The sequence below is a fragment of the Benincasa hispida genome, chromosome 10 (assembly GCF_027475165.1).
Source record: "Benincasa hispida cultivar pf3 chromosome 10, pf3_genome.v1.1, whole genome shotgun sequence".
In the NCBI taxonomy this organism is placed as follows: domain Eukaryota; kingdom Viridiplantae; phylum Streptophyta; class Magnoliopsida; order Cucurbitales; family Cucurbitaceae; genus Benincasa; species Benincasa hispida.
The window spans coordinates 42,497,911-42,513,683 of NC_143487.1; positions in this window are offsets into that span (position 1 = coordinate 42,497,911).

Genomic DNA, 15,773 nt, shown 5'->3' on the forward strand with positions numbered 1-15,773 from the left:
ATAAATGAAATTAGAAATTAAAATCAATAACTAAGAGTTGCATGCAAACTTAGGTACAATCATTTTTTAAAATAGTTTTAAGATATGGTTCACATAGACCTAAGTTTACAAATTTCTAATGAGATTATAAATTAAATTAATCTTTTAAATCGGTTTAATAGGATTAAATTTATTTCAATAAAAGATTAGAATTGTAACAAATGTATCTATAAGGGATCTTTTGTCTAAGACGGGTTTCGTCTAGGCTGGGGTACTTAAGATGACGGAAACGGAACACCCCTACACAGGAACTTACCTGGAAAGGTGGATTAGATATATTTGCTACAAGCATACAATTGTTGATTAATATTTGTTAAAGTGTTTAACGAATATTAATCAAAATTGTTTAACTTCATAAAGTAAGTGTAACTTTTGGGCAAACTTAAACAATCACCTAGTACTTTAACTTTCTAAAGTAAGTGTTCGTAATGCATATGAGGTGTGGATGAAGATTAATTCATTGGCCCGACTTCATATATTGGCTAGCATACCTGATGCTTTGGCTAAAAGGATTGAGAACATGGTCATTGCACGTGAGATCATGGACTTGTTGCAAGAATTGTTTGAACATCAGTTCTCACTTTTCAAGCACAAAGGGATGGATGACAAAGAGATCAGTAGTGTCAGTTCCCAAGATAACCTCCAGTTAGAGAAAGCAAGTGTTGCTGACTCTGATGAAGTTCATAGACGAGAAGTGTTCTCTGTAATGGAACTTGGAGCTTATTTAGGTTTTGATACTAATCCTACTACTCTCCAAAAGAGGAAGAAGTCTAAAGACAGTAAATATGACTTATTGGTCTTGGAGACGTGTTTGGTAGAGAATGATGATTCTTCCTGGATCCTTGATTCGGGTGCTACTAACCATGTCAATTCTTCCTACCAAGGATTTAGTTCCTGGAAAACGTTGCCACAGGGAGAGTTGAATCTTTAAGTCGGTACTGGTGAAGTTGTTTCAACTGTTGTTGTAGGCAGACTAAAGTTATTTTTGGACAAGAAACATTATCTATTATTGGATAATTTTATTGTAGTTCCTCATATCAAGAGGAACTTAATCTCGGTTTCTTGTCTCACGGAACAAGGTTATACCTTTTTCTTTTCTAAGAGTAAAGTGTTTATTTTCAAGTATGGTGTGGAGATTGGTTTTGGTTCAATGGAAAATAACTTGTATGTTCTAAGGTCATTAGTCATAAAAGCCTTGTTTAATACTGAAATGTTCAGTATGACAACAACAACTAAAAGACCAAAGGTTTCCCCTAAGAAAAACGTCCATCTTTGGCATCTAAGGTTAGGTCACATCAACCTCAATAGGATTGAGCAGTTTGTGAAATATGGACTTCTAAAGAGTTTAGAAGAAAACTACTTTCCCATATGTGAATCATGACTCGAAGGCAAGATGACCAAATGACCTTTTACTGGAAAAGGTTATAGAGCCGAGGAAATCTTGGAGCTTATACATTCAGACCTCCGTGGTCCTATGAATATTAAGGCTCAATGTGGGTATTAATATTTCATCTCTTTCATAAATGATTATTCAAGGTACGAGTATCTCTACCTAATGCAACGTAAGTCTGAAGCCCTTCAAAAGTTCAAAGAGTATAAGGCTGAAGTTGAAAACTTGTTAGGTAAGAAGTTCAAGGAGTATGGGAATTATGTCCCAACTCTCGGCCTCAGGTACACCTCAGTAGAATGGTGTATCAGAAAGAAGAAACAGAACCTTGTTGGATATGGTTTGGTCTATGATGAGTTGTGCTCATCTTCTAGACTCGTTTTGGGGTTTTACAGTGGAGACTGCATATTATATTCTGAATAATGTTCCCTCGAAAAGTTTTTATGAAACACCTTTTGAATTGTGGAGAGGCCGTATAGGTAGTTTACGCCACTTCAGGATTTGGAGGTGTCTGGCCCACATGCTTATCACTAACTTGAAAAAGTTGGAACCGCATTCAAAATTTTGCCTCTTTATAGGCTACCCTAGGGAAATGAGGGGTGGATACTTCTATGATCCGAGTGAGAATAAAGTGTTTGTGTCGGAAAATGCTATCTTCTTGAAAGAAGATCACATCAGGGATCATAAACCACGAAGTAAGCTTGTTTTACATGAGATTTCTAGTGAGACTACTGAAGGTTTGACAATAGTTGTTGAACAGAGCGACAGATCAATAAGAGTTGTTGAGGTCGGTTCATCTAGTCAACCATCTTAAGAGTTGAGACTGCCTCGACGTAGTGGGAGGGTTATGAACCCATCGGAACATTACATAGGTGTGACTGAAGCTCAGAACATCATTTCTAAGAATGGGGTCGAGGATCCATTGTCTTTTAAGCAAACAATGGAGGATGTTGACAAAGATGAGTGGAATAAAGCAATGAACCAGGAAATGGAGTCTATGTACTTCAATAACATCTGGGAACTTGTGGATCAGCTTGATGGGATAAAAACTATAGAGTGTAAATTGATCTACAAGTGAAAACGAGGTGTAGATGGAAAGTTGCAAACCTTTAAGGCTAGACTCATGGCAAAGGGTTATACCCAGGTCGAGAGAGTGGACTATGAGGAAACTTTCTCACCTGTTGTCTTGTTGAAGTCTATCAGGATACTTCTGTTCATAGCCACATTTTATGATTATGAGATATGGCAAATGGACGTAAAGACTGCCTTTCTTAATGGTAATCTTCAAGATACCATCTACATGACTCAACTAGAAGGGTTCATAGTTCTAGATCAAGAGCAAAGAGTTTGCAAGCTTAATAGGTTCATTTATGGGCTGAAACAAGTGTCTAGATCGTGGAACATTAGATTTGACAGTGCGATTAAGTCGTTTGGCTTTGATCAAAATGTTGATGAGCCTTGTGTTTACAAGAACATCACAATAGCTTAGTAGCTTTTATGGTATTGTATGTGGATGATATCCTACTTATTAGGAATGATGTAAGTTTTTTGACTGACATTAAGAAATGGCTAGCCACCCAATTCCAAATGAAAGATTTGGGAGAGGCACAGTATGTTCTAGGGATCCAGATTATTCATGATTGTAAGAAGAAGAGGTTGGCCTTGTTTTAGGTATCGTACATTGATCAAATGTTGATTAGGTACAACATGCAGGATTCCAAGAGGGGTTTATTACCCTTCAGGCATGAGCTTGTATTGTCTAAGGATCAGTGTCCTAAGACATCTTAAGAGGTTGAGAAGATGAGATGGATTCCTTATGCTTTGGCTGTTGGAAGTTTAATATATGCAATGTTATATACCAGACCTGACATTTGCTTATGCAGTAGGGATTATCAGTCGTTATCAGTCTAATATAGGTTTAGATCACTGGACGGCGGTCAAAACGATCCTCAAGTATCTCCGGAGAACAAGGGACTACATGCTCGTGTATGGAGATAAAGATTTAATCCTTATAAGATACATAGATTCTGACTATCAAACTGATAGAGATTCTCGGAAATCGACATCAGGGTCAGTGTTCACTCTAAATGGAGGGGGCTGTAGTATGGCGAAGCATCAAGCAAGGATGCATCGTAGACTCCACTATGGAAGCCGAATACGTAGTCGTTTGTGAAGCGGTTAAGGAGGCTGTTTGGTTGAGGAAATTTTCTACAGATTTGGAAGTTATTCCAAATATGTCTTTACCAATCACTCTCTATTGTGATAAGAGTGGGGCTGTGGCAAATTTGAAGGAACCTCAGAGTCATCGCGTAGAGGCAAGCATATAGAAGAAAAATATCACTTGATCAAGGAGATTGTGCATCACGGTGATGTGATAGTCATGAAGACCGCGTCGGAGCATAATGTTGCTGATTCATTTACAGAGGCTCTAACAACTAAAGTGTTCGATGGTCATCTGGAGGGCCTGGGTCTACGGGACATGCGACATCTTGTCTAGGGCACGGTGGAGATGATACTGGGGTATAAAGTATGCCTTAGTTTATTGTATGTTGTAGTTGTTTTTTCATGTATTGTACATTAGTCTCCCGAGGCATTAGGACAAGTGGAAGATTGTTGGGATTGGTATGCTAATTCTCCCGGAGTCTCGTAGTTTGTAAATATTGTACACTTTGTTATGAATAAAATAAGGGTTATTTTATTTTCATTTACTCATATCAAATAAACAGAGATCCATGGTCATTGTATGTAAACTTAAACATGTATATGAGATTTACAAGTGGATCATGCCTTATGTGATAACCTAAAAAGGTCTGTAGTATAAGGATATAGGAGGGATACCTTATCTTGGTGACACTACGGATACGGTCCGCTTTGAAGAGGTTTACAAGTGTTATGAACTACTACAAATTATCTGATATTGACCATTCATGTGGAGACATGTGAGCGGGTGTGTCCTATACAAAGAGTTTGTATAAGACCGGACCACGAGATGATTCGTCTCTTTATATAACGTCATTGATACTTAAGACTTACATCTCACTTTAACGACCATAGGTGACATGACCTCAATCCTGAGTGTTTTGGAAACTCTTGCCTTTGAGGGCGGTCCTTTGATTAGTATAGGTGAGAGTGCCAGATTGCCAACTACACAAGCCTACCTTTTTGGGAAATTGTCTGATTAGGGAGATGGGAACTCAGTTACATAAGATGGAATTCACTTATTCCTCAAAGTAGGGGTAAGTAGATAGATTGCTCCCTTAAGGGCTAATTATGGGTTTTGAACATAGTGGCCACATCCTCCCTTTGGAAGAGAGGACTCAGTCATAAAAGAACTATGACTTATGTTCATTAAAGAAATTGGTGGTATTTAAGGAGTTAGATGTAACTACAGGGGAAAAACAATAAATTGGCCCCATTGTACTTACGTGCGAAGGGTTATCGCACTTTGATTGGTTGATATGGACACAAAAGTATATCTGTAGTGAGAAGAGTGCAACTATTAGTCTTTAGTGGAGTGTCCGATAGTTAACGGATGATGGATCTCGTGACTAAAGAGTTTAGTCAGTTATTCACGTACCATTGGAGCTTCAAGCTACAGATCCATAAGGTCCCCTTGGTAGCTCAATGGATTCAAGTTGAGAATTAGTTCTTGGAGTTTGTTTGAAGTGTACAAATTAACATGAAGAAATTCAATTATATGTGATATAATTGGTATGATGCATGATACATCAAGTGGAGGGATGCAAAAATGATTTACATTAAGTACCATAAAATAGAAAAAAAAAAACTATGGTTTATATGTTTCATTATATGAAATATTAAAACTATAAGTTATAAATATAATATGGTAGGTTGGTTATCATATTTATTTATAATAATATTAATTATTTAATAATTATCTATTTTTCTCTAATAACTAATTGAGTGAGAGGTTATTGATGGTTTTATGGTAACTGTGAGATAAAAGAAAAAAAATGTTTTCCTAATTTTAAAGAGTTACTACTTTTAGAAGGTTACTCATGGAGAAGGCTATCAAGTGAAATTATTTCAATAAGCGATAGCTATAGAGAGACTAAACGATCGTGCACATTGACTATACGGTAGTTCATTCAGCTGGTCATAGTTAAACGATTGCGTGGCTTTGTCTATATGATAGGGTTCCATTTACTACACAATCGAGCACATCGTTTATACGGTAGACTGTGCCATCTCCCACTTGCTCGATCGTCTACACGATCATTGTCCTCCTGTCTCTTCCTCAAGCCAAGTTCATATAGAGCCCACAACTCCTGAATTCTCAGACTGAGAATACTAAGGTAACCATTGTGGTGGTGTCCTCACTCAACTCGATTGGTTTCGAGGATTCATGAAGGCCATTCGTTGGGTTTGTGATCAATATGCTCGTTGTATTTATACTGATAATCGTGTTGCACCGGTCGTTGCATTCAAGGGTTGTGTTGCTGTTCTTGGACATGTTTGGATTGATCAAGGGAGTTTGAAGAATGGTTCTTCAAAGGTATGCATACTCTATCCCTTGACATTCTTGAAAGCATTCTGTAATTTTGTTTTGTGCATGACTTGTTAGTTTCTTCTTATTGACTATAATTGTTAGTGTTCAATTTCGAATGGAATTTGGAACGATCCTTCCACTGCTCATGGAAATCCTCATGTCTAGTTTCCTTCAATTGGTATCAGAGCCAGGTTGTTCTAATATTACAAATTTCATTTATGTTTTGAACTTTCTTTTACAATCGTGGTGGGTTTTTTCTGCATTATGTTTAAATGTTAAATGCATTTGTGGATGGATGTTGATGAATGTTTACGGGTTAATTGTCTCTATATAAAGCTTTCTTTAAAGTTACAAAGTGTTAATTTGTAGGGACCCCTGCATTTTTGGGCATAATTAACAAACAATTGAGTCTATAATTCAAAATGTTTGAGTTTTTGAGTCGTTCGTGATGAAGTTTTGAAGCTTGGAGATGCGGTTCTCATCGAGGAAGAAGATCAAAGGTTGGTCGTATCGTGTAGCCTCAGGTAAACGATAGTTGAGTTTCCACTAAACAATCCTTTCTACCCGATCGTGTAGTATTTACTAAACGATTGTTTAGCTAATGCTAAATGACGGGGTAAAGCGTTTACTCTATCGCGTAATGTTGGTTGCTTGATCGTGTGGACGTTGGAGGTAAACGATTGCATAGAGAGCATTTGATGCTCATCGTTTAATAAAAAGGTGCACGCATTAAACGATCGTGTAGTTAGTATGCTTCACCGCATGGTCACTAACTACACAATCACCTGGTATGCGATACCTCGCTCTTGCTCAACGATCATTTAGACGATTGTCCTCCACTGCATCGTTGTCATTTAGATGATCTTTTAACACTTGCGTTGTACGTTGCCCGTTGCACGATCGCGTGCCTCATGCTTCATCGCATAGTCAAGGTACACGATTGTTACTAAACGATCATTTAGCTCAGGAAGCACTGGTAAACGATTGAGTAAAGTGTTTAATCTTTTGTGTAGATGATCACAAGGAGTTTGGTACACGATCAAAGGAGATGCATTTCTCCGCTCGTACGGTTTAAGACCGGTTTGCCTGTTTTAACCGGATACTCTTTGCTTTTTATAATAGTTAGCTTTGGTTTTGAGGATAATTATCCCGGTTCATCAACTTTTGTTTAATATACATGAGATGTATATTGTTTATATGTCATAGTGTATGACATATAGATTTGAAACCCACCTTAGGTTATGCAATTATTCACGCATCATGTATTATAAGTGTTATAATATGGTATGATGAAATTACAAGAGAGCATGCGCATACATCATGAAGATACAAGAGTTATATTTATGCATGCAGTAAGCATATTCATGCATCATATTTATATTATAAGAGTTATAGCATAAGGGTGAATGGAAGCATGTTTTCTTGGTTCATTGCTTGGTTGTATAAGTGTTATATAAAAGTAGCAATGAATGAACAATCCATGGTGCATGACACTTAGGCTAATTTGTAAGCATTATGAATGCTTTGTATGTGTTTGATTCGCGTTGTGGATGGTTTTGGTTGTTTCTGTTATAAGCGTTATAATGAAAATAAGAACTAAATCGATAAAAAAGAGTTGCATGCGAACTTAGGCAAACTCATGTTTTAAAAGGGTTTTAAATTGGATTGAGATAAACATAAGTTCAAGGTTCTAATGAGATTAACAACCTAAGTTTTAATCTTTTAAATTGGTTTAATAAGATTAAATTGATTGCCATAAAAGATAAATTTGTATTATATCTATCTATAAGAGACCTTTTGTCTAAGGCGGGTTCTGTCTAGGCTGGGGTACTTAAACTGACGGAAACAGAACACCCCTACCTGGGAACCTACCTAGAAAGGTGAATTAGATAGATTTTCTGCAAGCATGCGACAGTTGATCAAAGACTTCGTTAAAGAGTTTAATGGATGATGATCAAAAGTTATTTCAACTTTCCAAGGTAAAAGTTAGTCTTGGGCAAACCTAAAAAGTCACTTAGATAAAAATCATTAGCCGTGTTTTTTCTAAGTAAACTAAATCATAGGTTATAAAATACTCAGTGGGAGGAAGAGATATATATGATATGTCAATGATTCTGCTCACATTTCTCCTTGAATTTTCACACTGTGAGATTCATGCTTGGCCTCGTGGTGTCCTTGGAGCATCCCCCTTCGGATGGTATTTGCATGAGTCAATATCAAGGTAGACGGAGAAAGTATTTATAGTAAGTGGGTGAAAGGTGTGTGTCAACACGTTCTACGATCTCCTTTATTGGTTCGCACCATGAGATCATTCTTGCACTCCCTCGTGGCGCCCTAGGAGTGTCCCTCTTCGGATGGGTTTTGTGCAGTTGGTCGATATCAAGGTGCACTCCAGAAATGGATAGGGTCACTTTAGTTTTTGCCCTAACAAATTTTTTCCCTTTGGATTGGTTGCTTGGGGCAAAGCTCTAGGGCCTAAAATGACGGGTCACACTTACGAGAAATTGTTAAGTAAGTTAATGATTTTTTGACCAAATCAATGATGGCTAGTCGTTATAGGAGCAAGAGTTGTTCTGGTATTAATGGTTGGTTGAGATTGTTTCAATTCAGAGGAGAGATAAATTGACCACCCTTCGATGGCTTTTGTCCTAAACCTTTGAAGCGTCATTGTAAAACTAAATGTCACATGGGGTTCATTTCAATTTTGCTAAACTGTATTGGATGTTGTATGTTTTTCAACGAGTATTTGCTAAAACCTAACATAGGTCAACGTGTTTGTTTTTTTTCAACAATGTGAATGTTTTTCCATTAAATGACTCTAGTTTGACCAATTTCATACAGTGGAAAGAGTCCATTAAAACATATTTCGTGGTAAACGACCTCGAGTTTATCATGGTTGAGAATTGTCCTCAAGTCCCGACCCTTGATGCACCGTGAAGTGTTCGTAATGCATATGAGGTGTGGATGAAGGCTAATTCATTGGCCCAACTTCATATATTGGCTAGCATACCTAATGCTTTGGCCAAAAGAATTGAGAACATGGTCATTGCACATGAGATCATGGACTCGTTGCAAGAATTGTTTGAACGTCAGTTCTCACTTTTCGAGCACAAAGGGATGGATGACAAAGAGACCAATAGTATCAGTTCCAAAGATAACCTCCAGTTAGAGAAAGCAAGTGTTGCTGACTTTGATGAAGTTCATAGACGAGAAGTGTTCTTTGAAATGGAACTTGGAGCTTATTTAGGTTATGATATTGATCCCACTACTCTCCAAAAGAGGAGGAAGTTTAAAGACAGTAAATGTGATTTATTTGTTTTGGAGACGTGTTTGGTAGAGAATGATGATTCTGCCTGGATTCTTGATTCGTGTGCTACTAACCACGTCAGTTCTTCCTACCAAGGATTTAGTTCCTAGAAAACATTGTTACAAGGAGAGTTGACTCTTCAAGTCGGTACTAGTGAGGTTGTTTTAGCTGTTGCTGTAGGCAGGTTAAAGTTATTTTTGGACAAGAAACGTTATCTATTATTGGATAATTTTTTTGTAGTTCCTCATATCAAGAGGAACTTAATCTCGGTTTCTTGTCTCATTGAACAAGGTTATACCGTCTCATTTTCTGAGAGTAAAGTGCTTATTTTCAAGAATGGTATATAGATTGGTTTTGGTTCAATGGAAAATAACTTGAACGTATTAAAATCGTTAGTCATAAAAACCTTGTTTAATATTGAAATGTTCAATGCGGTGACAACAGCAAAAAGACCAAAGGTTTCTCCTAAGGAAAACACCCATCTTTGACATTGAAGGTTCGGTCACATCAACCTTAATAGGATTGAGTAGTTGGTGAAATGTGAACTTCTAAAGAGTTTAGAAGAAAACTCCTAGCCGGTATGTGAATCATGCCTCAAAGGCAAGATGACCAAATGACCTTTTACTGGAAAAGGTTATAGAGCCGAGGAAACCTTGGAGCTTATTCATTCAGACCTTTATAGTTCGATGAATGTTAGGGCTCAAGGTGGGTATGAATATTTCATCTCTTTTATAGATGATTATTCAAGGTACGGGTATCTCTACCTAATGCAACGTAAGTCTGAAGCCCTTGACAAGTTCAAGGAGTATAAGGCTGAAGTTGAAAACTTGTTAGGTAAGAAGATAAAAACACTACGATCTGATCGTGGTAGAGAGTATATGGACCTCCAAGTCTAGAACTATATGATAGAACATGGAATTATGTCCCAACTCTCGGCCCTAGGTACACCTCAGTAGAATGGTGTATCAGAAAGGAGAAGCAGAACCTTGTTGGACATGGTCCGGTCTATGATGAGTTATGCTCATCTTCTAGACTCGTTTTGCGGTTTACAGTTGAGACTGCATGTTATATTCTGAATAATGTTCCCTCAAAAAGTGTTTCTGAAACACCTTTTGAGTTATGGAGAGGCCGTAAAGGTAGTTTATGCCACTTCAGGATTTTGGGGTGTCCGACCCATGTGTTTGTGATTAACCCGAAGAAGTTGGAACCGGGTTTGAAAATTTTCCTCTTTGTAGGCTACCCCAGGGAAACAAGGGGAGGATACTTTTATGATCCAAGTGAGAACAAAGTGTTTGTGTTGAAAAATGCTATCTTCTTGGAAGAAGACCACATAAGGGATCATAAATCACGAAGTAAGCTTGTTTTACATGAGATTTCTAGTGAGACTCCTGAGGGATCGACAAGAGTTGTTGAACAAATCGATAGATAAATAAGAGTTGTTGAGGTCGGTTCATCTAATCAACCATCTTAAGAGTTGAGACTGCCTCGACGTAGTGGGAGGGTTATGAACCCACCAGAACGCTACATGGGTTTGACTGAAGCCCAGAACATCATTTCTGATGATGGCGTCGAGGATCCATTGTCTTTTAAGCAAGAAATGAAGGATGTTGACAAAGATGAATGGATTAAGGCCATGAACCAGGAAATGGACTCTATGTACTTCACTAACGTCTGGGGACGTGGATCAGCTTGATGGTGTAAAACCTAGAGGGTGTAAGTGGATCTACAAGTGAAAACAAGGTGTAGATGGAAAGGTGCAAACCTTTAAGGCTAGACTCGTGGCAAAGGTTTAAACCCAGGTCGAGGGAGTGGGCTATGAGGAAACTTTCTCACCGGTTGTCATGTTGAAGTCTATGAGATACTCTTGTCCATAGCCACATTTTATGATTATGAGATATAGCAAATGGACATAAAGACTCCCTTTCTTAATGGTAATCTTAAAGAGACCATCTACATGGCTCAACCAGAAGGGTTCATAGTTCCAAATCAAGAGTAAAGAGTTTGTAAGCTTAATAGGTCAATTTATAGGCTGAAAGAAGCGTCTAGATCGTGGAACATTAGATTTGACAGTTTGATCAAATTGTTTATGAGCCTTGTGTTTACAAGAAAATCATCAATAGCTTAGTAGCTTTCCTAGTACTATATGTAGATGATATCCTACTCATTGGGAATGATGTATGTTTTCTGACTGACATTAAGAAATGGCTAGCCGCCCAATTCCAAATGAAAAATTTGAAAGAGGCGCAATATGTTCTAGGGATCCAGACCATTCGGGATCTTAAGAACAAGAGGTTGGCCTTGTCTCAGGCATCGTACATTGATCAAATGTTGATTAGGTACAGGATGCAGGATTCCAAAAGGGCTTTATTTCCCTTCAGGCTTGAGATTGTATTATCTGAGGATCGGTGTCCTAAGACACCTCAAGAGGTTGAGAAGATAAGACAGATTCTCTATGCTTCAGCTGTTGCAAGCTTAATTTATGAAATGCCAGACATTTGCTATGCAGTAGGGATTGTCAGTCGTTATCAGTCCAATCTAGGATTAGATCACTGAACGACGGTCAAAAAAATCCTCAAGTATCTTCGGAGAATAAGAGACTACATGATCGAGTATAAAGATAAGGATTTGATCCTTACCGGATACACAAGCTTTGACTTTCAGACTGATAGAGATTTTCGGAAATCAACATTAGGGATAGTGTTCACTCTGAATGGAAGGGTTGTAGTGTGGCGAAGCATCAAGTAAAGATGCATCGCAGACTCCACTATGGAAGCCGAATACGTAGCCGCTTGTGAAGCAGCTAAGGATTCTGTTTGGTTGAGGAAATTCCTTACAGATTTGTAAGTTGTTCCAAATATGTCTTTGCAGATCACTCTCTATTGTGATAATAGCAGGGTTGTGGCAAATTCAAAGGAACCTTGGAGTCATCGTAGAGGCAAGCATATAGAAGGAAAATATCATTTGATCAGGGAGATTGTGCATTGCGAGGATGTGATAGTCACGAAGATCATGTCGAAGCATAACATTGTTGATCCGTTTACGAAGGCTCTCACGACTAAAGTCTTTGAGGGTCATCTGAAAGGTCTGGGTCTACGAAACATGCGACATCTTGTCTAGGGCAAGGTAGAGATTATATGGGGGTATAGAGTATGCCTTAGTTTATTATATATTGTACTTATTTTTTCATGTATTGTACATTAGTCTCTCGAGGAATTAGGACAAGTGGAAGATTGTTGGGATTGGTATGCTAATTCTCCCGGAGTCTCGTAGTTTGTAAACATTGTACACTTTGTTATGAATAAAATAAGAGTTATTTTATTTTCATGTACTCATATCAAATAAATAGAGATCCATGGTCATTGTATGTAAACTTAAACATGTATATGAGATATACAAGTGGCTCATGCCTTAAGTGATAACCTAAAAAGGTCTGTAGTATAAGGATATAGGAGGGATACCTTATCCTTGTGATACTATGGATACGACTCGCTTTGTAAACGTTTACAAGTGCTATTAACTACTACAGATGATCTGACCCTGACCATTCATGTGGAGACATGTGAGTGGGTGTGTCCTATACAAAGAGTTTGTATAAGATTGGACCACGAGATGATTCGTCTCTTTATATAACGTCGTTGATCCTTGAGACTTACATCTCACTTTAACGGCCATAGGTGACATGACCTCAATCTTGATTATTTTGGAAACTCTTGCCTTTGAGGGCGATTCTTTGATTAGTATGGGCGAGAGTGCCAGATTGCCAACTCAACAAGCCTATCTATTTGGGAATTTATCTTATTAGAGAGATGGAAACTTAGTTACACAAGATGGAATTCACTCATTCCCTGAAGCAGAGGTAAGTAGATAAATTACTCGCTTAAGGGCCGATTCCAGGTCTTGAACATAGTGACCACTTCCTCTTTTTGGAAGAGAGGACTCAGTCATAGTAGGACTATGACTTATGTTCATTAGAGGAATTAGTGGTATTTAAGGAGTTAGATGTAACTACAGGGGAAAATTGGTAAATTGGCTCAATTGTACTTACGAGCGATCTGTGAAGGGTTATCGCACTATTGATTGATTCATATGGACACAAAAATATATCTATAGTGAGGAGAGTGCAACTTTCGGTTTTTAGTAGAGTGCCCGACAGTTAACGGATGACCGATCCCATGACTAAAGAGTTTAGTCAGTTATTCACGTACCGTTGAAGCTTCAAGCTACAGGTCTATAAGGTCCCCTTGGTAGCTTAATGGATTCGAGTTGAGAATCAATTTTTGGAGTTAATTTGTAGTGTACAAATTAACATGAGGAAATTCAATTATACGTGATATAATTGGTATAATGCATGAGATACATCAAGTGGAGGATTAATGTAAATAAGATTTACATTAAGTACCATAAAATAGAAAAAAAAAAACTATGGTTTATATGTTTCATTAGATGAAATATTAAAACTATAGTTTATAAATATAATATGGTAAGTTGGTTATCATATTTATTTCTAATAATATTAATTATTTGATAATTATCTCTTTTCCTCTAATAACCAATTGAGTGGGAGGCTATTGGTGGTTGATGCGTTATTTTATGTGGTGAAATTAATGAAATGAATTGTGGTGATGGGAATGCGTTGTGCAACGAGTTTTCTTAGCAGAATCCAAGTATAAATCCTACTGAGTTTCCTAGTAAGTCCAGGGTCAAACTCAGGGACTAAGGAAAACAATATGAGGTAATAATTTTTAAGATAACTTTGCGGTAACAAATAAATTAATGATTGGTTGGTTTGTTGTTTGCGGTATAAAATGTATGCGGCGGAGTTAGGACAAGGGTTAATAGTACGAAAGATGCGATGAATATGGGAGGAACAGGTTGAGAGGGTTTCAGCTAACATTTCCTAGGATTGGTTCATGTTATGCAATCATGCAACACACATACAATAGCAAATAATCTCTCAATGCAAATGCTACAGCTTTTATTTTTAGAACGCATGGGATATATGCGATAAAGTCTATAGGATCTACACATAAGCCTCTATTCTTGTTTAGGCGATGACAAATGACATACACACATACAAGGCGACCGCATAATACCATAACCTATCTCTAGGGTGCATGCGATGCATATTGGCAAACAGAGCTTATCTCTAAGTCCCTATCTCTCGCTTATGCAGATCTAATCTCGCTCTCTCAAGTCTAGATTCTAACCTAGCTCTCTCAAGTCTTAGGTTCTTTCTTTAGACTCTCTCTCGAGTAGCTCTAAAGGGGTGTTGGGCACAACATAAGACAAGATAATCGCATGCAATGAAGATCCTAGGTCATGTTAGCTTAGTTCTTCTCAACCCATTCAATAGAATTAGCTACTCATGCATGCTTTTAAGAGAGTGAATAGATGTAGATAAGCAAGTTCCATTTTATAGATATAGAACTGAAATATAGAATAACAATGCAAAATGAGAATAAAGAGCCTGGTAGCAATCTCTTGCTTCTCAACGCTTTTACACTATTCCTCTCTACTTTGCTCAAAAGATAATCTCGCTCTCGCGAGAGTCGGCCCTCTCTGCTTTTCCACACCTCTGGGTTCTCTCTCGAGCTGACCAGAGCGATCTTCCAGCGTCTCTTCACTTCTCTCGCTCCGCCTTCTAAGTAAAAGAAAAACTATGAACAAGACTATTTCTGTCTAACGGAAAATTATCTAACTGTCCAAACTCCTTTACTGAAGGTTGCCTTCGGTATTTATAGAGCTTTCGGGTGAAAGGCTTCTTCTCTCTTATGATTGCAATGATGGGATGACATTAATTCTCTGTCTGATGCACCGAATATCTGTCACCGAAAATTTGAGTGTACTTGCTACAGTAGTTCGTTAGGCTTGTCAACTTAATTCGGAATCAACTGTCATCAGCTTTCTAACCCATTGTGATTTATTATGCTTTTCACCCAGATGTGCCCACCAAGTTATGCCGGCTCTATGCGGTGACCTTCTTGAGCAGATATTTGTGAGTGCAAAACACCGCATAGCCTTGCGATAATGCAATCTTTTGATGCGCTCGGCCATTGATTTCTTTGGATCGCATTTTCCGCCTTGTGTCAACATATATTCAAAATACATAAGTCAACTGTTTTAATGCGATGAATACATGCAACCGCAATATTGTGAACTTAATGCTTTTTGGATGCAATCATATATATTTTATCAACGCAAACCTGTATTGTTTAATAACTTAGTACTGTAATAACGTGCACTTCTGCCCGTCATCACACCCCTAAATTTAAACAATGCTTGTCCTCAAGCATAAGCTAAATATTTCCTTTAGAAAGTCGACCACAATTTCTTTTCCTAAATTTCTCAATGATGTCTTATTCAAATCCTATACCCCAAATTTCCTTAATTTTTATCCAAGTCTCTTCTGAAATTATTTCTAAAATTTAGGGACCGCAAGTTTAACCTTCAAAAAGACTTTACTAAATTCCAGGACATCGCATGATTTTTTTTAGAATTTTTTTTTTCCCTAGGGTGTTAAATGATTTTTT